This window comes from Callithrix jacchus, chromosome 6, assembly GCF_049354715.1.
Source record: "Callithrix jacchus isolate 240 chromosome 6, calJac240_pri, whole genome shotgun sequence".
Classification (NCBI taxonomy): domain Eukaryota; kingdom Metazoa; phylum Chordata; class Mammalia; order Primates; family Cebidae; genus Callithrix; species Callithrix jacchus.
Genome location: NC_133507.1, coordinates 158,428,052 through 158,451,910, shown reverse-complemented (window position 1 = coordinate 158,451,910; position 23,859 = coordinate 158,428,052). Strand labels below are relative to the sequence as shown.

The 23,859-nt window shown below is 44.7% G+C and overlaps 1 long non-coding RNA gene and 1 pseudogene across 1 annotated transcript in view; one reads left to right on the top strand and one right to left on the bottom strand.

Annotated features, from left to right (window-relative positions):
* Nucleotides 1–7,606: 7,606 nt before the first annotated feature.
* LOC100408410 (SH2/SH3 adapter protein NCK1 pseudogene) lies at nucleotides 7,607–8,861 on the top strand (annotated as a pseudogene).
* Nucleotides 8,862–10,244: 1,383 nt separating this feature from the next.
* LOC144576838 (uncharacterized) overlaps nucleotides 10,245–23,859 on the bottom strand; it is a 38,039-nt gene continuing 24,424 nt past the window's right edge. The window contains exon 3 of the long non-coding RNA XR_013519425.1: nucleotides 10,245–10,484. This is a non-coding gene — a long non-coding RNA (uncharacterized LOC144576838). The remainder of the gene's footprint in view (nucleotides 10,485–23,859) is intronic.

The following is a 23,859-nucleotide window of genomic DNA, read 5'->3' as shown; positions in this document are numbered from 1 at the left end:
TGTCCTAGGGTAAAGGCAGAGGAAACGCTACCTGCCCCCTGCAAACCCACTGCCGTTGAGCCCTGGAGGGACTTTCTCACCTGTGCTGGCTGTGAGGCAGCCTGTGTGCTACCCCCTCCAAAAGCCACACAGTGAGTTTGATTTTTGAACTGCATTGCTCATTCCTGAGGGGAAACACAGAGGCTAAGCAATGTGTGTGAAGCACCTCCTGCTAAGGCAGGTTGTGAAGCGCCCATCGCCATAAGAAACTTCCAGCATGAGCCCTGTCTTTGTGCATGGCCTGAGCTCTTCATGTCATACTTCCTGGCTGCACTGTTGGCCTCTGGTCAACCCCAGGATAGAGCTCCTCATACCTCCTCCCTCTGCTAACTCCCTCTGCTAACTCCCTCAGGCTGGCCCCCTCCCGAGGAAGGAGATCCTCCTGTTTCACTTGCCACTTCCTCATGACCTTGAGCAGGCAGCCTCTCTTGCTAGGATCCCAGGGTCTGGGTTTATGGAAAAGGCAGATGAAGACTCTGATGCGCATGTCGAGCGGCTGGAACAGAGGGTGGGTCTGCCAGTTCCATTGTCTGGGGCCCCTGTGTGGAGAACAGAACCCAGGGACACATGTTTGGCAGCTACTGGAGGGAGGACAGATCTGAGGGGCTGAGGTGGAGAGGCGGGATGTGAGCAGATGTAGGGAGGAGCCAGGACCTGGGGCAGGGTGAAGCTGGGAAGACCGAGTTCCTGAGAAAGTGGTCAACACCATGCACAGCAGAGAAGTCGCCGTAAGAAATTGCAACGAAAATGTGGAATTTGCAATTAGGAGGCATGAAGAAAAGGAGCTTCAGTGTGTGGAATTGTGGGGTTGAAAGTTAGAGTCCATAAATGGCAGAAGCAGAGGCAAGGGTGCCCTGCTCCTTCTAGAAATCTGGTGGCAGAGGGAAGGAAGAAAAGAGATAGCAATTTTGAAGTCAGGTGCAGGGGCAAGTGCCTGTAATCCAAACTATATGGGAGGCTGAGGCTGAAGGATCGCTTGAGCCCAAGTGTTTGAGTCCAGCCTGGACAATGTAGTGAGACCCCATCTCTTTAAGGTAGTAATTCTGAGTCCAGGGTCCAGGGTTTTCTTTGTTTGTTTTGGGTGGTGGGAGACTGAGCATTTTGGAAATTTGGTGGAAAGAACCAGGTGAGAAAGGGGCTAACTGACCCAGTAGGGACCAGGTCCAATCCTTTATTTAAGCACGGCTTATAATTAGTGCAGCTGCTCTGAGGACTAGAAAATCCCTCTTCAGCAAAGAACTTGCATGTCAGAAGGGGATTTGCCACTGCAAGGGAAAAGGAAATCAGACCAATATAGGCTTTTCCTGAGAGGAGCCTTCATGCGGAGACCCTGGCCCTTTAAAGTTTGAAATACATGTCCCCATATCCTCGGCACCTTTTTCTAGCTGCCACAACAAGCCAGCCTCGGCCACCTCCCTGTGTTTCAATGATGCCATCGTGTGGAAGGCAAAGGGAACAGCAAGTACGAGACCCCTTTCATTCAAGGGAATCCATTCCCTCCTGAACACTACACTAACCACCTTGCCTCACATTCGTATGTCTCCAAAGAACTTGCACATTTTTTTTCATTTGATCATTACAATAACTGTGGGCAATCATATCACTGTGTCTGTTTTACAGTCTAGGAAACAAACTCAGAGAGGTTAATTGACTCCCTGAAGGTCACACAGCAGACGGGAGGCATGGTCACTTGCTTCACTCCAAGTTCTCTTCTGTCTTCCCTGTGTCACCCTAGGCAACGTGATTCAACAGATACTCTACAGCCATGTTTTTCCAACTTTTGCCCAACCCTTAGCTCTGGAACTCTGTAGACACATGTGCTTGGGTATGTAGACCTATAGATGAGTACTCAGAAATAAATTTCATACCGAATGTGGTGCCTCTGAGCCTCTGATTGCTCTATTATTCTATTCCATCAATTAAAAAAAACATGCTGTGTATGTCCATTAAACTGTTTTCATGACCCATTAGCAGTAAAGACCCACAGTTTGAAAGGCCAAATAATGTCCCACCCACCAATGATATCTACATCCTAATCTCAGAATCTGAATGTCACCTTACATGCAAGAGAGACTTTGCAGATGTGTTAAGTGAAGGCTCTTAAAATGAAGACGTTGTCCTAGATGATCTAAATGGGCCCCATGTCATTATGGGGTCCTCATAAAGAGGGAAGCCAGAGGGTCAGAGTCAGAAGAGAAATGAGACCACTGGAGCAGACACTGGAGTGACGCACTTTGAAGATGAAGAGGCCACAAGCCAAGGAACACAGGTGGCCTCAAGAAGCTGGAGAAGGCAAGGAAATGAATCCTCCCTAGAGGCCCCGGAAGAAATCAATTCTGTGGACACCTGGACGTCAGCCCAGTCAAACTATTACCGGAAAGGGGTCCAGATCAGACCCCAAGAGGGTTCTTGGATCTCACCCAAGAAAGAATTCAGGGTGACTCCACAGAAGAAAATGAAATGAATAAAATGAAAGCAAGTTTATTAAGAAAGCAAAGGAATAAAAGAGTGTTTATTCCCTAGACAGAGCAGGGCATCCCTGAAAGCAGCAGGAGGAGGGCGCCCACTTAGGTACAGGGCCTGTTTATATGTAAGACAGCAAAGCCAAGGAAACCATGGGGAGACGTGCTCTACGACAAGGCTTGTGACAAAGGATTGTTCATCTTTGTGTAACTACTGTCTACAAGAATCTACATTAATATCTTTAAAGTAAACTTATTCTTTTTTTTTTTTTTGAGACAAAGTCTTGCTCTGTCACTCAAGCTGGAGTGCAGTGGTGCGATCTCAGCTCACTACAACCTCCGCCTCCTGGGTTCCAGTGAGTCTCCTGCCTCAGCCTCCTGAGTAGCTGGGATTACCGGCACCTGCTAATTTTTGTATTTTTCGTAGACATGGTTTCACCGACTTGGCCAGGCTGGTCTCAAACTCCTGACCTCGTGATGCACTCACCTCAGCCCCCAGCCATAAAGTAAACTTATTCTTTTTTTCTGTTGTGGAAAGTGGTTTATTTAAAGAGAGAGAGAAACAGGAGAAAGAGAGAGAAAGAAACAGCTAACTCTCACACTGAGTGAGAGAATCCAGAAAGATGGAATCTAGGAGAGGAAAGCAGCTTAAGAATGCTTTTGTACCTAAGATATCAGGCCATCGGGACAGTTTCTGCCACTGTTAATTCCTGGGTCTGCTGCGTAAACATTATTAACTTGTTTCCTTGACTACAAACACCCTGTGGCTAAGATGCCTGACTTGGTGGGAGTGCAGCAGAGTGGACCTCAGCCTCATTTCACCAGCCCCTATTCAAGATGGAGTCGTTCTGGTCCAATGCCTCTGACGAAACTGTTTCTGGACTTTGGGCCTTGCAGAACAAGGGATTCGATCTGTATTATTTTTGGCCACCAAGTTTGTGGTAATTTGTTGCAGCAGCCCCAGGAATCTAATGCTGTCTGAACATGACAAATAGAGGCATCACCCTGGCACTCTGAGGGGCATATGGCCTGCAGGCCTGGGGTGTCTGTGGCCTTCACATTGCTTTAAAGTCTTTGTTGAATTATTAGCCACCATTTAAAACTCATGATGTTTCATGGGTAGATCAGAATTTCTGGCTTGTCTTTCTCTACCCAAGGCCCATGTTTCCACAGAGCAGCATCTGGCTTTGACAGACCAGAATCTCCTTCTAAACCCTCTTCTCTTCCAACTCTCTTCAAAAATTAGTTTGAATTCTGGGCAATATTGTACATGCACAGAACTGAAGGAGGTCGGGAATTCTACAGGGCTTGAATGGAAACGAAGTAACCCATCACCAAAACCTTTGGACACTTCTATTCTTGCATTTCCAAATAACATGCTCACTTTGGTATCTCCTGGGTAACAACACTAGACATCGTCTTTCCACCGAGTGTCTGGAATGAAAGATAAGGGTGTAGCTCTCTGAGTCCCACCTCAACTCCATTTCCTTCTCATCTTCCCAATGTGATTCAGTTGCAAGATTTGGACTTCAGAAAGTCTTTCTAGGGTAGTTAGAAAGGAGGGCATGAAGGCACACCAAGGTCAGGCCCAAGGTCTCAGAGTCTGTGGGCGGTGGGGAGTCTTGGGCCCTGGGGCTGGGGATGAATTCACAAGGCCACGCTGCATCTGACTGAGAAAAGGGATGGACAGGGAGAAGGTAGAGAAAAATTGGGCAGACATTTAAGGTAGGACAAATAAGGAGGAGCCAGTAAAGGGAGTATTTTCAGGACGGTGAGCTATGGAAAGGTGGGGTGGGCAGGCTGTGAGCAGAGAGCTGTGGAGATTCAAAGGATCTGCGAGCCTGGGGAGAGGGTTCTCAGGAGGGGGAATCCCCTGGGAGCCTAGAGGTTGCTGGCACAAAATACGAGCAATCTCGGTGCTCCCCAGTCAATTGTGTAGGGTCTTGAAATGAGCCACAGCCAGGGGTGAGGGTGGGGTGGGAAGAGAAAAGAGAAGAGCTAGTGACTTCAGCCTGGGAGCCTTTCAGTTCCGGAGACTTTCGGGAGTCCAGCCAGGTCTCCCAGCTCTTCCTACCGTGGACGGTAGCGGGTGCAGCCTCCCTGCCCTGCCCCGGCCGCCCTGCTCCGAAGCCCAGACTCTCCCCTAGCACCGAGCTGGAGCACTCGGGGACAGCCACTCTCCCTGGGAGCTGCTGCTGCATGGCTTTTGTGCCCCGAGAGCAGGTTAAGTACCTGGAACAAAACATGTACTCTGAAGTTCACAGCAATACACTTTCTGGATGACTTTCTGCCTGTCGCTGTAACTAAAGATGCAAGAGTCATGGGCTATGTGTCCGAACTGGAACTGAGGACAGAAGAGCAAGGCAGACCCTGTAGAACCCAAGACTGTCTAATTGCATTGCCTACCCCCACCCCCAAGTTGGCCAGACACAGGGTCAGTTCCTGGTGGCGCCATTCATGGACTCTGTGGCCTCCTGCAAATGCCTTCTTCTCTCCTGGACTCAGCTTACTCATGTATAAAATGAGAGTAATCAGCACTGCCTACGAGGCAGCTGTGAAAATAAAAGAAAAATGCTGTGCTCTCCGACGAGGGTTCTCTCGGTTGCAAGCTAACTCGGGAACGGGGGCATCTCCCCAGTATCCACGGATACAGCCCAAGACCGCTGGGCTCCTGGAGTGTGGGTCTGGAGTTGCCCGTCCATTTGACCGTCTCCTTCTCAGGCCACGTGGTTGTGGCCTCTTCCCCAGCCTCTCTTCCATTCTCCTCTTTTTCCCTTGTATCTCCCTCTCCCTGGTTTTCTCAAGATTATACGTACATGGCCTGGGCCTCCAGGCCTGGACTCACAGCCCTTTCCTGAGGCTCCCATGACCCAGTCTCATCCCCTAGGCTTCTCTAATTCACATCTTAAGGGAAGCACTGGTTGCCCAGCTCAGGCCTAGGAGCCGGGATGGACAGGGTCCAGGTCACTGCCCTGTGGCTGGATGGGCTGCCCTTGCCCAGTGTCCGCCTCATGTCCAGTCATTTGTGGGAGCCTTACTGGGGTCTGTAGCCCTGGGAGGAGGGTCTATGGACAAGTGGGGCATCCCTGGCAAGGGCCAGAGACAGGTTGGGTGGTGACCACGACCCTGGGACATGGATATGTGAAAGTGTTACTTGTCTTCCTCCCAGCTGCTCACAGGACTCCCAAGATGAGAGAAGGATTTCCTTTCCAATTGGCTCAGCTTTCCTGGGAAGGTTTTCAGTCTGTCCCCTGCATTTCCTGTCCCTAACACACATTTCCTAAATACATTGCCTAAATTTCCTATTAGAGAACTAGTTTGGGAAATACAGGCCACACAGTGGTGGTGGAGAAAATGTTTGCTCTGAAATTGCGAAGTGTTCTGGAAACAATACCAAATTAAACCAAACGGAAGCACCTTCCTGCAGAGACCTGCATTCACAGCCTGCCTGAATGGGCTCTCAGGAGGTGAGCACTGCCTTGAAGGGGTTACTCTTGGGGTGGGGGGTATTTCTCTCACTCTCTCCCACTCCTACAGTGAGCAGCCGGGTAGGCATGTGTGTGCACAGGCACGCATGCACACACACACACACACACACACACACACAAACAAACATGGCCCTCTTGGGGTTGCCAGCCAAGGGCAGAGCCTGACACCCAGCCCCGCTGCTCACTGCAGAAGCCATGCTGTGGCTCATTCTGGTTCAGACATTCTAACCCACTGTCCCCAGACACCTCAGAGTCTTTTTTTTTTTTTTTGAGACAGAGTTTCACTCTTGTTACCCAGCCTGGAGTTCAATGGCGCGATCTCGGCTCACCGCAACCTCTGCCTCCTGGGTTCAAGCACTTCTCCTGCCTCAGCCTCCCGAGTAGCTGGGATTACAGACACCTCAGAGTCTTACCCATGCCAGCCACACACACTCTTCCTCAAGAATTTCCACACCCACCTCAGCAAACACTCAGAGCAAATCTGTCTACTTTCCAGTGCTCTTATAAATCAACTTGTTTTTTCAAAACAGTGAGGACAAGGAGAGGAGCTAAATGCATGTATTGACGCTCAGAGGAGTGAAACCTGCGGCCTTCTTGCTCTTGAACTGTTTGCTTAAGTCAGACTTGCCCAGAAGTCAGTGTCAGCTACTAACGAGCATTGTTTCCCATTTCTTTTACCCTGTCAGACCCTGGGGGCCTGGTAATAAGCTCACATGCTTCTATCTGAGTCTCGCCATACAGTTTGAGAAGGCTCTTCTGCTCTTACAGTCATGGTGGGCTGGCAACCAGCTCAGGGATGTCAGTGTGGAGGATGGAGAACACATGGAAGTGGCTCAAGAAAGATGAAATCGGCAGAGCCCCTTCCTCCACAGGTCAGTGAACGCAATGATTTACTCCATTTGCATTCACTCTGGAGCTTTCCTGCAATGCCCGCTACTATAAAATAGCCATTCAGCTTAGCTGATTAACAAATAATAGTGTTGGTAGCAGCCAACACATTTAACAGAAATGTGAAAAGTGGCCTCAACAGGAGCCAGGGCACAGACTTACAGGTGCTGCCGTCAGAGAAGTGAGCTCTGCACTCTGACCCTGTGACTCTGCTCAACGTCAAACCCTCCGAAAGGATGACGTGATTGGACCCTGGGTGCGGCAGGAAGCGCAGGTGGCACAAAGGGACAGTCCCTCCAGAAGCACATGGCATAGAAGAGGAGAGCTCTCCTAAGGAGTAGTAGGGAGCTGTTAACAAAAGAAAGGGAATGGGTCGCAGGAAGAGCCAGATGCTCTCCTGTGTGTTCCCAGGAAGGCCTCCGTGTACGTGACAGGCGGGGGGTGCATGCTGGCTGGCCTGGCTGAGCACACCTGTTTGTATAAAGGAACCTCTGATAAGGATGACTGACATCTTGCTTCACTATGCCTGGGGTTAAGGTGATGGCTGGTAGAGCGGGGCTGCTCCACGAACTGAGGCTCTCCATGCCCTGACATACCTCAGGGCAGAACCACAGAACTGCACCGCGGTGGCGGCCCGGTGCCTTCCTCAGCCCAGCAAGGTGACAGTAAAGGGTACTTTGAGAAGACTTGAACTACACAAGTAAAGAGAATGGAAGAAGAGAGAGCAGGAATAAAATCCGGAAGCTGGAAACAAGTGCACTGATGTGCTGAAGCTGCTGGTGCAGAAATGGTGGCGGTGGTCAAATTTGATTATGTGGCTCAACAAGAACAAGAATTGGACATCAAGAAGAATGAGAGATGACAGCTTCGGGATGATTCTAAGTCCTGGTGGCGAGTTCGAAACTCCATGAATAAAACAGGGTTGTGCCTTCTAACTCTGTGGAAAGGAAAAACAGTGCTCGGAGAGTGTGTACTGTAGAAAACCTAAAGACACCCCAGGCACTGGAAAGGCGGAAAGAAAACCTAGTGCGCCAGACTCTGCATCTCCTGCTGATGATAGTTTTGTTGACCCAGTGGAACGTCTCTCTGACCTCCACATGCCCGCTTATGTGAAATTTAACTACATGGCTGAGAGAGAGGATGAATTATCATTGATAAAGGGGACAAAGGTGATCGTCATGGAGAAATGCAGTGATGGGTGGTGGCACGGTAGCTGCAATGGACAAGTTGGATGGTTCCCTTCAAGCAATGTAACTGAAGAAGGTGACAGTCCCTTGGGTGACCATGTGGGTTCTCCGTCAGAGAAATTAGCAGCCGTCGTCCGTAACCTAAATACTGGGCAAGTGTTGCATGTGGTGCAGGCTCTTTACCCATTCAGCTATTCAGCTCATCTAACGATGAAGAACTTAATTTCGAGAAAGGAGATATAATGGATGTTACTGAAAAACGTGAAAATGACCCAGAGTGCTGGAAATGCAGGAAGATCAATGGTATGGTTGGTCCAGTACCAGAAAACGATGTTACCATTAGGCAGAATAATCCATTAGCCTCAGGTCTGGAACATCACCTCCACAGTGTGATCACAGTAGGCCTTCACCCACTGGAAAGTTTGCTGGCAATCCTTGGTATTATGGCAAAGTCACCAGGCATCAAGCAGAACTGGCATTAAATGAAAGAGGACATGAAGGGGATTTCCTCATTCGTGATAGCGAATCTTCGCCAAATGATTTCTCAGTGTCACTAAAAGCACAAGGGAAAAACAAGCATTTTAAAGTCCAACTAAAAGAAACTGCCTGCTGCATTGGACAGTGCAAATTCAGCACCATGGAAGAATGGAAGAACTTGTAGAACACCACAAACAGGTGCCAATTTTTACAAGTGAACAAGGAGAAAAATTCTATCTTGTCAAGCATTTATCATGATACCGCTGACCAGAACTGACTGCTGCATAGCTGCAATTTAGCGTGTAATTGAAGACTGAGGAAATGTTGCGTCCAGTTGTGCTTGATTGGAAATTGCTGTTTCTAACTCTATATGAGGATGACTATAATAACATTTTTATTACAACTCAGCCCATACATATATACTATGAATGCAGTGCATCTGCAGAGAACAGGTCCTTACCCTTGGTCTTCTGTTTTACTGTTTCTAACTCTATATGAGGATGACTATAATAACATTTTTATTACAACTCAGCCCATACATATATACTATGAATGCAGTGCATCTGCAGAGAACAGGTCCTTACCCTTGGTCTTCTGTTTTACTGTTTCTGACCCTATGTGAGGATGACTATAATAATATTTTTATTACAACTCAGCCCATACATATATACTATGTATGCAGTGCATCTGCAGAGAACAGGTCCTTATCCTTGGTTTTCTGTTTTACTGTTTTCTTCTTTGCTGTTTTTGCTTTGCTTCTAATATTACTGTTTTGTATTTTGAAAAAAAAAAATCAAATAATGCAGATCAGAATCTTTATATGGAAGAAATCCTTTATTGCCTTTCCTTTATTTCCTTGTAAAGGCAACCTGTTAGTTCTGTTAGGGTCTCTCTTTATATAAAATTATTATATCTAGATATGACATATGCTAAAATAAATTTCTTGGAAAGTGTTAATCTTTTCTGTGACTAAATAGCAATAATAAATGGAAAATTAGAAATTATTTTCAGGTATGATGTCACAGGCCATTGTAACCAAGTATATTGTGTCTGCCACGATTTTTAAAACTTCATTCATTGTCTTCAGTCATACAGCAAGAAACATGAGACATAGGTTAGAAAACATGTTGTATAATTTTAATTTACAGCTGTTGGAAACAAAAATCACTAAATTCTTCATTTTTTTTCCAGTGTTTCTCCCTCATCTGGTTATTCAAGAAAACAAAACAGTCTCTGAGATATTTAGCTTTGCTTTTCTCTTTCTTTCTTTCTTTCTTTCTTTCTTTCTTTCTTTCTTTCTTTCTCTTTCTTTCTTTCTTTCTTTCTTCTTTCTTTCTCTCTCTCTCTCTTTCTTTCTTTCTTTTCTTTCTTCTTTCTCTCCTCTCTCTCTCTCTTTTTTTTTCAGCAGAGTCTTGCTCTGTTGCCAGGCTGGAGTGCAGTGGCACCCTCTTTGCTGACTGAATCCCGGGTTCAAGCAATTCTCCTGCCTCAGCTTCCTGAGTACCCGGGATTACTGGTGTGTGCCACCATACGCAGCTAATTTTTGTATTTTTAGTAGAGATGGGGTTTCACCATGTTGGCTAGGATGCTCTTGATATCCTGACCTCCTGATCTGCCTCTCAGCCTCCCAAAGGTGCTGGGATTACAGGCGTGAGCCATCATGCCTGGGCTAGCTTTTCAAACTGTAAATAGATACTCTGGTGTTATTTTTTTTTTCTTTATCTCTCTTGTATTATTTTACCAAAGCATCTTGTATTAGGACATGGTCTATTTATGCCAGTGCGAAATAGGCTATGGCCAAATTTTGCAAAAATAGGAAGCAGTGAGATACGTGGTTTTTCCTCCTCACTAAATATTGGTCATTGTCAGGAACAGTATTACCTATTTTCATTCCCTCTTCAGCTTTGAGTTTTGTTGATCTGGACGCTACAACTGATGCATACCTGAGGAAAAAGTAAAATGTGCTCATGGTTAGGGAAATTGACGTTATTTACATTCTTTTTAACAAGTAGGAATTTGGGCGTATGGATGAGAGGCTAATCTACTTCTGTAACAGGCCATAGAAGAAAACCAGTTGCATTTTATGGTAATAATTTGTACCCCTATTATTCTGGAGACTTAAGTTTAAGCAAAGTACCCGTCCATATTTTAATTGAAATATACTAAAGCCACATAACTGAGGATGTCATGATACTTTCAATAAATAATGCTGAAAAAAAGAAAGAGAACTACAGATGTCATAACTCATGGGGCTTAGCATTGTGCCAGGTTCATAGTAAATGCTTCACTGACATCCGCTGTTGATGAGAATAAAGCCTTAGTACAAAGCATACTTTTGTTCATTTCTCTTTAGTGGACAGGGCGTCTTTCCTTTCTGCAGTCAGTTTGGTGGAGCAAAGTGGTTTCCAGAGATGGACTATAGAGAATGCAAGATCTAAAGGAGATAGGAGGCTCAGACTGATCCTTGGGACCACTTAGAGGGGCCTGATTAGTGGTCTTAGAAGAATATCCAGAGGCCCTACACTGAGGTGGGAGAGGAGAATCTCTGGGAATAGACTTATGGCCTTGGGCTTTGGAGCCAGGCTACTGCACTTAGTGGTGAGAGTGAGCAAATCACGAACCTCTAGAAGACTCAGCTCCCTCTTCATCAATTAGAGATAACAATGGCAGCTGCCTCTTAACATTGTACAGTTTTAATGTGAGAAGGATCCAGAGGGCAACGTGGTGCAGTGCTTCTTGGGCTGGAATTTCACAGAACACTGATTTACCATCCCTCTCCTCTGTGGCCCTATAATAAGTTGACAATATAGAACACTCTCTAATATTTCTAATGCTCTAACATGTACATTAATGGGGCTGGGAAGAAGAACAAAAAGAGTCTTTTAAGTTATATTTAACCCAGTGTTCCCGATAGTTTCTTAGGACTCCATAGGTCCTTAACCAAGGACCTCTTGAACTGTTGGAGAAAAACATAGGGGAAAAGCTTCATGTCATAGGATTTGGCAATGATCTCCTGAATATGACACCAAAAGCACAGATGAAAAAAGTAATAATTTGGACTTTATCAAAATTAAAAACTTTAAGGTAATGAAGGACTACTGCAACAGAGTGAAAAGAATAGTTTTGCTGGATACAGAATTCTTAGTTCACAGGCTTTTTGTGTGTGTCAATCTTTTGGACCTGTCATCCCATTATCCTATGGTCTCCATTGCTTCAAATGAGAAATCTGCTAATAATCTTATAATTTTTCTACACATCATGAGTCAGTTTTCTCCTTCTGTTTTCAAGACTTTTTCTTTGACACTAGCATTCAAAAGTCTGACTATATGTCTAGTTGTGAATCTTCGTGTTTATCCTACTTGAAGTTCATTGAGCCTCTCTAGGTAGATTGTCCAGATTTCTATTGATCCATCTTCAATCTGATGATTCTTTCTTCTTATATTATCTCATCTCTGCTGTTGAGCTCCCTAAGTACATCTTTTTTTTTTTGAGATGGAGTTTCGCTCTTGTTACCCAGGCTGGAGTGCAATGGCGCGATCTCGGCTCACCGCAACCTCCGCCTCCTGGGTTCAGGTAATTCTCCTGCCTCAGCCTCCTTAGTAGCTGGAATTACAGACATGCGCCACCATGCCCAGCTAATTTTTTGTATTTTTAGTAGAGACGGGGTTTCACCATGTTGACCAGGATAGTCTCGATCTCTTGACCTTGTGATCCACCCGCCTCGGCCTCCCAAAGTGCTGGGATTACAGGCGTGAGCCACCATGCCCAGCCCCCAAGTACATTTTTAATATTAGATACTGATCCAACTCTATAATTTCTATGTACCTCTTTAAAAAATTAACTTTATTGATAATCTGCATTTGATGAGTCTTGTCATCATCCTTTCCTTTAATTCTTTTTAAATGTTTTGCTTTAAATTCCTTGAACATATGTATAATAGCTGTTTTGAGGTCCTTATCTGCTAATTCCAACAACGGGGCACCTCAAGAGACAGTTTCTACTGACTGCTTTTTATCTTGCATATGCATCACATTTTTCTGTTTCTTTGCAACTCTCATATGTTTGTGGAAAACTGGGTGTTTTAAATAACATATTGTAGCAACTTTGGTTTTCCCATGATCTTGGGTATTGATTGTCTTTGCTTTTGTTGAGTTGTTTTCCTGCACTAATTCTTAAGTTTCTCCCCATCAATGTGTGGCTGCTAATGTCTCTGCTCGGGTTTTTAAGAATTGTTGTTTTTACTTTGAAGCTTGACTTCCTCAGAGTTATCCCTTGTTCAGCAGAGCACAGCGGTCATGCAATTATCAGTCAGAGTTTGTGCTCAAACACCTTGATTCAGTAAGCTTTCCAATCGTTGCTGGCAGATCTGTTTATGGGTTTGAGATGCACTCAGACTTGAGGCCGTTTACGTGTCGTCCTGGTCGTTACTCTCCTCAGAACCATCTCATGTTCTCTCTGCATGTGTCCAAGCTTCTTGTTCTGCCAAGGCTGTGTAGAGAGCTAAGGCCCTCTCTGTTCCTTCCTGAACGTGCTCACACCTTTGCACATGTGCACAACCTTCCATACTTTCAGGGATATGGAGAAGCTTATCAAAGTCCACCAGGAATGTCTCATGACTTGGCCCTCACTGTTCAATTTCTGGCTAGTCTGACAGTCTTGCTTGCTTCAAGTAGTATCTACACTTTGGGCTAGCCATGACATTTCCTTTCCTGTTCATTTGCCACCGAGATTTCTATTGATTTTCGGCAACACATCTGAGCATGGGGTTTTTCTGTGCACGGCTTTTAACCAAATAAGCAACCTCTGGCAGGTGAGGTGCTGGATTTTAAGGTATGCTTTCCCTGGTCGAATTACTGCATTGACTAAGCTGGTGGATGGGAAAATGAAATAATCCCAGGCTTAAAAATACCACCGACTATTTTTCTTACCTGAGTTTCAGTAGTTTATCTTGAATAAATGTCTCTCAATTTGTTGTAGGGTTTTGGTCAGTTTTCATTCCTGAGATGGTTGTTTTTGATAATTTTGTCTAGTTTTTACTTTTGGGGGAGAGGATTTGACAGTCTCCTCATTCTGCCATTCCAGAAATGAAGAAGCCAACAAATCTGAAAATTACTGAGCACATTGACAAATCTCTTAATTGCCAATTTATTTTAAAACATTTCATGTAGATCCAATTGCATATCCATGTTGTATAACAATTATGGAAATAACAGGACTTAGAAAAAATGTTATGAATTTTAGGAAAATTTCTCTTTACATCCTGGAAAATTTATTAGTTCAATGGCTCTCAATCTCCATTGATTAATCTCTCTCAGACTTGAATCTCTGACTTTAACAGTGGGTTTGGGGAACATGGGAGTGCGCACTACTATTACTGTAAAAATTAAATGCAATGTTTATGCAAACGTGTTTTGAAAATTGAAATATGCTATACAAATGTTACTGCCTTAAATGTGTTGGGGGCCATGCTGGATGCCGAGGACCGAGTGGACAACACAGAGATAGTCTTTGATCTCACGGAGTTGACTGCCTGGCAGGGCAACCAGATAGTAATTACATATGTTGAAGTTTGAATACAACCATAGACAATATCTCTTTCTTTTCCTTTAATGTTTAAGAGATAAGGCACAGGTGTCAGGTGGAAATAAAACAGATGTTTTATTATTGATAAAACTGGAAAGGCTGACTCAATCTGTGCCCACAATAGGGATCCCGAATATGTACTCCTGCTATCCCCTTCAAATGCTTCCATTCAGCCAATTCAGGAGAGCTGGTGAAGGGTGAGTAGAAGAGGAGAATGTCCATAGGAGGAGGTTCCCCCAAAAGAGCAACACTGCTGGGGTCTGAACTTCCTGAATTCATTTCATTTCAGTCTATCTCTCCTCAGACTGTTTGAAGTAAGAGGAGGAGATTCTGTTAAGAGGGGGCATGAGAAACTGCAAAACTTAATGGTTAGGCAGAGGAGGGAGGAGTCTGTCTAAAAGGCAAACCAAGATTGTTGAGTTGCAGAAGCCTAGGTAAGAGATGATTTCCACACAGAGTGTAGTCAGTAGCACAGACTGCTACAGAGGGACCCAGCATGGTGGGAAGCACCACAGGTGTCCACTGGATTGACTGAGGACAACAGTGGGAGCAAGTCCAGTGATGTTATGTAGGCAAATACTAGACTGAAGTGAATTGAGGAAGGAGTGAGATATGAGAACATGGGGACAGTAAGTGAGGACAATTATTTGTGGCAAGTTTATCTGTGAAGGGGGCAGGAAGACAGGACAGTATCTGAAGGGGACAGGATGGGAGTGGTGGGGGGTACAGCATGTGTAGAGGACTGTTTGTACTGGTGTTGGTGGTAGTTTTGATTGGTAATGCTGATGGGGATTTCATGGGTGTTTTTAAAAATGGTAATGGCATGAACTGTTGAAAAGAGGACAATGAAAACAAAATGTCAAAGATACAACAAGGGTGGGAGTCGACATGTTAGTGGCCCTTGAATGAAAAAGTGGAATGGGATCCAGAGCAGGCAAAGAAGACCTGGCTTCAGTCAGAGGAGGGACCACTCTTTCATTGTAATGGGGGGAAGGAAGATGAAATTTTTAAAAAGACACAAGGGGAAGTGCAGATTTGGTGGCGCAAAGGTGAGAGTGCTCCACGTGATGGTTACTATTTTCTTTGAGAAGAAGGATACAAGGTCCTACCTATGTCGAGAGCAAGGGGTTGACTGGGGTCAGAGGTGGACTAGACTGGAGACCAGAAATCCAAGTGAGGGAGTTTCCCTCCAGACACTCTCTGGAGTTTGTGTTTCCACCTCTCTTCTCCTTTAAAACCACGTATCATGGCTAACTATGACATTGATTTTCACAGCCAGTTTTTTTAAGTGCAAGAATTTTGCAATATGATATAAATTTGATGAATCATTGAATTGCTCTTTGTATTCTGTTTCTCATGCTCCCTCACTAACCCAGCCAAGATTTTCATTTAAAAAATTTCCAGACGTTGTTTATCAATCCAGGAGGCTTGGCAAGAAAGGTCCACCTCTGTTCACACATGGGACAGACAAGAGCAGTTTCTGACTGCCAGTAACTTATACAAAAGATGGATATGAAGTTTCTCTCTCAATTTCTAATAAGAAGAAGGAGAACAATAATGTGTCAGATTTTATGTTCCAAGGGCACATATTTGTACTCGCATGCATTTATCCTACCTCATTCCTCCCAGTGGGATGTGGAGTCTAGCTTTCCCCACTCAAATCGGGGCAGGGACTGTGACTGCCTGACCAATGGAGTATGGCAGACATTTGCTGTTCCTTCTAGTTCTCTCTCTTTCTCTCTCTGGGTGTCAGGATGCTCACCTTTGGAACCAAGACACCATTATATGAGGAAGCCCAAGCCACATGGAGAGGCCCACGTGGAGGAAGGAAGCCTTTGTCACCAGGCAGCACCAATGAGCTGACTACACAAATGAGCCACCTTGAAGGTGACTCCCGCAGCACAACTCCAGCCTTTGATGACTGCAATCCTGGCCAACATCGTATTGAACCTTCCTCACGAAGCTCAGGCCAGAGCCACCAAGCCAACGTGCCCAGGATTCCTGATTCACAAGAAACCACGTGTGGTAATAAATACATTTTGTTGTTTTAAGCCCCTACATTTTGGGGTAAGTCACTAGGATTTGTTCTGTAGCATCAGATAACTGAACAAATAATAATAAATGTAACAAATACTATTTAAACATCCACTTCTGTCTGGGTTCTCCATGCCTAGCACTGAGTCTAGGAGAAATGGTTTAGAGTAGTAACCCTGAAATCACTATGCTACAGTGGCTTATACATATCACACACCATCCTCATGAAAAGCTTATGCAGTAGATGCTGAGATTAGACCTATTTTAACAGACAAGGAAATGAGGTCCAAAAGTCACACAGCTGGTAAGTGGCTGACCTGGCACAAGAATGTATGCATTGCTGTCTCTGAGGCCACATCTAAGATGATCTTCAGGATCTAAAGTATCCTTTCTCATTCCTCAGTCTTCCTACCACAATCTGTCTCAGCCCAGGATACATACAGGTGAAGGATGGCATGTCACCAACTAAGGGGGATTATTCTATGAGCTTCTGGATAAATTGCCACCTTTGCCCTTGCCCTGTCAAATAGTTGCCCCACTGCCAGTCTGCCTCTACATTGCTGTGCCTTTGAGGGTATTGTCTGTCTGAGTCTGATTAAGAACCTGGCAGACTGTGGTAAGAAGAGGGCAGCTCCTATAGGGGGCATCATGCAGTAGGAAACAGAACATGGCACTCAGGGGTCCCCATTGGTGATTTGTGCTGTAGCTGATGTAAGCTGGGCCACTCCGAGCACCCACGGCTTCCATCCACCCATGTGCTAACCCCCACTGCCCTTTCCAAAATTGTTCCACAGTCCCGTGCCCTTAGAAGCCTGGCATTCCAAGCTTGAGGCTCTTTAGGGCCTCCACTTTCTTCCCAGGATTTTTCCAATAGGTGCCCAATGTGCACCAGTTGGTCCATCTCTCCTTCCGTCCAGTCCATCTATGCAGTATGTTGAAGACGCTTTCTGAAGTTTCTCGCTGGTGGACGTCAACCTTCTCTGTTTTCCAGCATGAATTCACTTCTCAGCACTATTCTTACATTTGCTCATTTTCCACAGGAGTTTTGGAGAGAGTAAGTTTGACTTATGGGCTTGCCATCTTGAATCATGAATTGGAGGTTTTTAGTGGTAAAAGTATCTCCTCTGGTGACTAAGTTAATTCGGGATGGAGAGCAGGGTTTTGGGCAGCCCGGCACAGAGAACAGAGGCTGGGAGCGGCCCTGCTGCTCACACCAATTTTTCTACTTGGCTGCGAAGTAGCAGCTCTCCCATGAGAACACGAGGACATGGGGGCAAAGACTTGGGGTGTGGCCATAGTTGGAAACTCTAGCTCTCTATTTGGTTTTGCCTTTTCTGTGGTTAGAAAGGATACATAAATAAAGAGTACTAAGTATTCTATGTCCTGAAGATGCAGTTTTCCCGCCTACAGCTAAGGGCTACTAGCCAACAGCAGTTCCCTCAAACCAAGGAAAAGATGGCCTGTGGGAACATGAGTCAGTGGTCTTGGCCCTGGGGAGGGCTCCAGTTAGGATCACTCAGCCTGTTCTCCCTCCCCCCTCAATCTACTGGAACCTGTGTGTCAGGAAACCCACAATGACATAGCATTTATGGAAGAGCACGTAGGTTTCTAAGAAACTAGAGTGACATTCTGAGGGTCATGGTCTGCTCTGGGAAATCTCAGTGTGAATGAGGCCAGCCTCAGGCTCAGTCCCTACACCAGTCAATTCACTCTTCCCTGATCTGTGACGGGAGGCTGTATCCCCACCCCAATGGCCATGTCCTGTTTGCCTAATCATCTGTTGCCTCTCCCAACCCATGGTCTTCTCCACCATGCAAAGAAACCCCATCACCATGAGGGCCAGCTCAAAGAGGCAGAGTAGGTCTGGTCCCCACAGACCTCTGGCTTAAAGAGGAGTAGGGTCACCATAGGTCTTGCCATGAGCATTTTGGACAAATGACTAGTTTGTAGCCTTAAAGCTGAGCCCATACTTCTGGGCCCTTCTCTCAGAACTAGGAATTCCAGAACCTGTGCAAGGAGTCCTGGAAGCCTCTTCTGGGGACCATCTCTTACCAGTCAGGTTTCCTCCAGGTCCACTTGGATTGGTGGGCTGGACTTGGGACCTGCTCTGGCCTTGCCTGTGACCCCAACCCAGGCCTGTCCTCTTACACTCAGCTCCCAGTCTGAGATGCACTTTTCAGTCAGTATCTCAGCTAATAGCATCCTTGGCTGTCCACACTCAGCACTAACTTGACATTGTGCAGCTGCCTGACCTTCCAGACTGGACCTTCCCTGGTTTTTACAAATCAAAGAGCATCTTTTGGAAAAGAGATGATGGTGAACATGTATCAGCAGTGTCCCAAAGACACAGGGCCATCAATAGCAATGACAGCAGTGGGAGGGCTGCACATCTCCCCAGGGGACAGCAGCAGCCCAGCTCCTGCCAGTTTCCACAGGAAAACAGGCTCAAGATTGTCAAATGCTCACAGTATTTCAAGAGCAGTGAGAAATCTGGAATTTTCTGTGAAGTCTCCCGCTTTTTACTTGTTAATTCATTAGTATTTTTAAAACATGGTGAGAGGCCAGGAGCGGTGGCTCATGCCTGTAATCCCAACACTTTGGGAGGCCAAGGATAGTGGATTATCTGAGGTCAGGAGTTTGAGACCAGGCTAACAAACATGGTGAAACCCTGTCTCTACTTAAAAAAAAAAAAAAAAAAATTAGCTGAGCACAGTGATGCACACCTGTAATCCTAGCTACTCAGGAGGCCGAGGCAGAAGAATCACTTGTATCTGGGAGGCAGAGGTTGCAGTGCACCGAGATCTTGTGAACTCCAGCTTGGGCAGCAGAGCAAGACTCAAACAAAACAAGCAAAACAAAACAAAACAAAACACATCTGCAAACCTACCCTAAGACCACCCTTTGTGACCTCTGCTAGGAATAAAGCATTTGTTTGGTAATAATAACGAAAGAGACAATGTTAATGATAAAAGGTACTGAGTGTTCACCGTGAGCCAGATGTTACTCTAAGTGTCTTACATGGGCATCCATGTTCAGTCTCACTACAATATTACGAGGTCTGTAGAAACTATTGTAGTCATATTTTATTCAGAAAAGATAAAGACAAGTAACTCAAAAAAGGCAAAGGAATGTGTCCAAATTCACACATCTGAAAAATGTCAGGACTTGGCTCAGCCCCAGCAGCCCAAGGGGCCACGACCAAAGCAGCATGCCACACCGCCTCACAAGCACAGAAAGGAATGGGGAAGGATTTTCTTTTAAGGGCTTTGATATATTTTTTCAAAAACACTGGTATAAAATACACAAAAATGCAAACTGTCCCCTCTAGACAGGTAGGATTCTAAGTTAAACTTCTTTCTTTTCTTTTGTTTTCAAATATTCCTTTATATTTTTTAAACAAATGTAGTAGGATTATTAGTAAAGGCTTGTGTGAGCCCTGGTCTGTCTCTGTATCCCCCACCCTGGGAGGAAGGTCACCCCCTCTCTCAGCTGAGTTCTCCAACTTGTTGGTGATACAGCCTTGCAGTGAGGAACAAGCACTATGAGTCTTAGTCCCAGTGACTCTGTGTGTGCGTGTGTGCATGCGTGCGCGTGCATGTGCCTTTGTGTGTATGCATGTGTGTGTGTTTGTCCGTGTGTGTGCATATGCATGTGCATTGGGTGCACATGGGGGCTGGATATGCAGATGTGTATTTTGGAAAGGTTTTCCAGATAATTCTGCTAGGCAGATGGCATTTTGATTGAGAACAATTATTTTAAAATTCAATATTAAACCTAATCTTTAATATCCCTAAGACCAAATCTACTATTCTTACAAGAAATTTAAAAACCTTATTTTATGCACTCTGTTATCGAAGTCGTTTGGGCTCCTTCAAGAAGATTCACAAAATACAAAAAAGGAGAAGGGAAAGAAAAGTACACGAAGCACCACAACGTAACTACTATGTATACTTTGGTCCTTTCCCCCGTGTCTTTTAAGTATTCATAAATCACCATGTGTGTGTTGTCCAAATTCACAACTAACCTAGTATCTTCCTTTTAAAATTTAATATATTATATCATAAGTGCTTTTCCATGTTACTAATATGATATATTGGGAAATCTGCCTAATGCCTCTGTAATATTCTATCACGTACATTTGTAATAATTTTTTACCTTTCCTATGACTGAGTACTTTGGGGTTTTTCTACTCAAGTTGATTATTATACAAATGTGGAAACAAATCTTTGCCTTTTTTTCATATTTTCAGAATAGATCCCAAGAGAAGAAATTAATGAGTGAAAGCATATGAACATTTTTAATCTCATAAAATATGTTGCAAAATGTATTTCCAAAAATGTTGAAGAGATTTCTATTCCCTCCAACAGCGTAGGAAGGTTTCTATTGTATACGCCTTCTCTAGCTCTGGGCAAGCTCACCTCAGCAGAGTGCAGAGAAAAGGAAAAATAACCTGCTGTTGTAAAATAATTTCACACAACAAGATGCACGTGGTGATGGGAATATCCATCCACGCCTTTCAACAGGAAATCTCTTTCACAAGCCCAAGGCGTAGAGTTGTTTAATCAGGTGAACGGAAGAAAATCAGAGAAACAAAAAACCTAAGGCTCACTGGTGGTTGAGCGATCCTAAACCCTATGGATTAGGGCAGTTGTCCCTCGGCATGACAAATCCCTTCTCTTCCTGAGAGCTGTGTCTGAGGCTGGAGCTGAGCCACAGGCACAGGGGCAGGTGGCCGTCTGCTGAGCTCTCAGGCCATGGCCTGTGGTCACCAGCAACCCCAGCTTTTGGGCAGCATGTCACTAGGACCACAGCCCCACTCAGCTCCCATGAGCTGCATGAGATTTTTCAAGTGCACTTTAGAGTGACAGGAATGCAAGAAAGTGGGGAAGAGGAGCAGGAGGGGTGGCAGTACTGGACTCTGACTCTAGCGGACAGAGGTAAAACACAGCTTCGGTAGAGACTGGAGTGCGTCTCAACTTTTGCACACAGGCAGCATGTTGAGAGGTCCAAGCAGAACACACAGTGACAAACTGACCTCGGAGACGCAGTGATGCCCGGGCAGGTCTTGGACTCTAAATAATGGTCTCTAGTTAAAGGGACCAAGGCTCCTGGGAGAAATGGCTGACACCAGGAATGTGCAGGATTAGCCAGGAACATTTTGTGGTGCTAGAGAGTAAGAAATGGATCCAAAAATGACAGGGAGGTCCCAGAACAGGGGCAAACCAGAAGGCTTCCCCCGTGACTGAGCCCGGCATGCACGGAGCAACAAGATACATCATGACGGCAACAGATGAGAACTCCTCGAATCTGAAAACACTCCTGAGTCCACACTACTACAAAGAATAACTCGATAAATAGATAGGAGGGGAAGGACAGCTCTAACTTCCGGTAGAATTCTAGTAGAAAGAATGATGGAAACAGAGAAATCATTACTTGGCAAACACCACAGTACTCATTATTGCAGGCAAAGGTCATTTGATGGATGCTAAAACGAGTGAGTGAAAGACTCATGAAAATCAGAGTATTTATAGAGCCTCTAAGTATCCCCTGTGCAGGTACTTACTGATTACAAAGGAAAGAACAGTTAACTTTACAATGGAGAAGCCCAGCAGACACCACTTACACCGAATAAAGTTACCATTACTGGTAATAAGATAGATTGATCTCATGCACCTCACAGTACAATGCACTGACAAGGGCACAGCATTGCTTCTGGGGTATCCTTGGCAAAAGTGCATAGTTTCAGTCTCACAGAGAAAATATCTGCAAAATAACAGACGGGCATTCATCAATGGTGTCAGGATTGTGAAAGGCAAAGACTGAGGAATGGTGCTGGATTTGAGAAGGCCAGGGAGACCTGACAGCTAAACGTGGGCTTCTGGAGTGGGCCCGGGACCAGCAAACGGCGACAGGAAGGACACGGATGCAATCAGAACAAGGTCTGCAGATTAGCTAGATAGACCTATATAACTACAGTGTTATATCAGCGGCAATTTCACGTTAATAATGAACTATTGGCCATCTTGGTATTAACTCTGGGGAAGCTGGCAGAAGAGCATAATAGAATTTCTGCACTACTTTTGCAGTTGTCTTGTAAGTCTAAAACTATTTCAAAATAAGAAGCCAAAAGAGAAAAAAAAAGTGATCGAGTTAGTTGCTGCCACAACCAAATATTGTGTTTAACTTGAGTTCTTCCCCTTCCTTTTACAAGATAAGATGTTTTTTTGAAAAAATGGTGGACTGAAGACATTTTAACATGGAAAAGCATCAAAGACATCATTACTCACAAAGCTATGGCCTATAGAAGTGGGCTGTTTTCCTTTCTCTTCATGTCTATCTTGAAGAGGCGACAGGCTTTTAAGGCATGTATTCTGGAAGGGGATGTTAAGGAAGTCCCGAGCCCTGCAGGGCCCTGGGAGGCAGCACAAGGTGGGCAGTCCGTTTATCTGAAGGCCAAGACCTTTGACCTGCTTAACAAATAATGTGTCTGTTTGTTCCTTCGTTTTTAACTTTGTATAAAAATCTCAAATTCCAAATTATGTCTACCTGTAAAGGGAATTAACTACCTCTTTTTATTCAGAAATGTCTTCCCTTGTTTGGTTTCGCCTCGATCAATTAACATTGTGTCTGTCTACACACGTTCTTTTTCTTCCTCAAAAATGGCATTGGGGCAAACAATATTCACTGTCTAATGTTTCAAAGACCAGAAAAGGACAAAGAAGAAAATGACAAACATCTGTGCTGTTTCCCTCAGAGGCATCCAGAGCAATACTTTGTTGTAAACATATTCCCATATCATAAATCTAAAACATGATTTAATGGCTACATATTATTCCATTGTATGGACTGGCGAGTTGACTTACTCAAACCTGTACTGCTGAACATTTACATTGTTCGCCATCTTTCTCCTACTAAAAAAGGAAATTAATAATTTGCAATTGCTGTACAATAAAGCAAAATTTTACCAGCTCAACAGGAAACTTACTCCCCAGCACTACTTGAAATGAACGAATTTTCTGCAAGCGTTTTACCTTATCTGTCTTCCTCACATTCTCAGCGAAGTTCTCAGCCATCTTACGACTCCCGTTTTTCTTGCTGACCCGCTGCAAGGTCACAGGGCAAGATAACACCCAAAGAATGTACAATGCGTTTCTCAAGGTGCTGTTTTTCAAATGTAACGTACACCACGAGACATGTTACAGGTTGATTAACTGTTCTTTGTTCTTGGTTCTGTAAAACTACTTCCTGCTTCATCATCCTGTATCACAAAGATACTTAAAAGACCTTCAGTTTCTTTGTACTGGGCTCGGTCTTAGGAAGTGATTCCAGAGTCCATGATCACGTTAAACACATTCCTCCTGCTACCCCATCAGTCTCTCTAAGTCTCTGGTTTCCCTGTTCACTACTATAGATGACATTCTAAAATGACTGTTTCTGGCTTGTAGAGATTTTCACATCTCTATTTGAACGGAGTCGTAAAGCTGCAATTGTAGTATTAATAATATTTACTTGTTCAGGGTACCAACACCCTTCAGAAAGACGGTCTTCTTTGAGTCTTTACTGTTGGTACTTTCACCAACTTAATTACTATTTTAAATGCTTGCCAAATATATTTGCTATGGCTATGTTATTTAACAACTTATCAAGCACCCTTTATTGAATAATATGTCTTTTCTCTGCTCATTTAAACTATTATTTCTG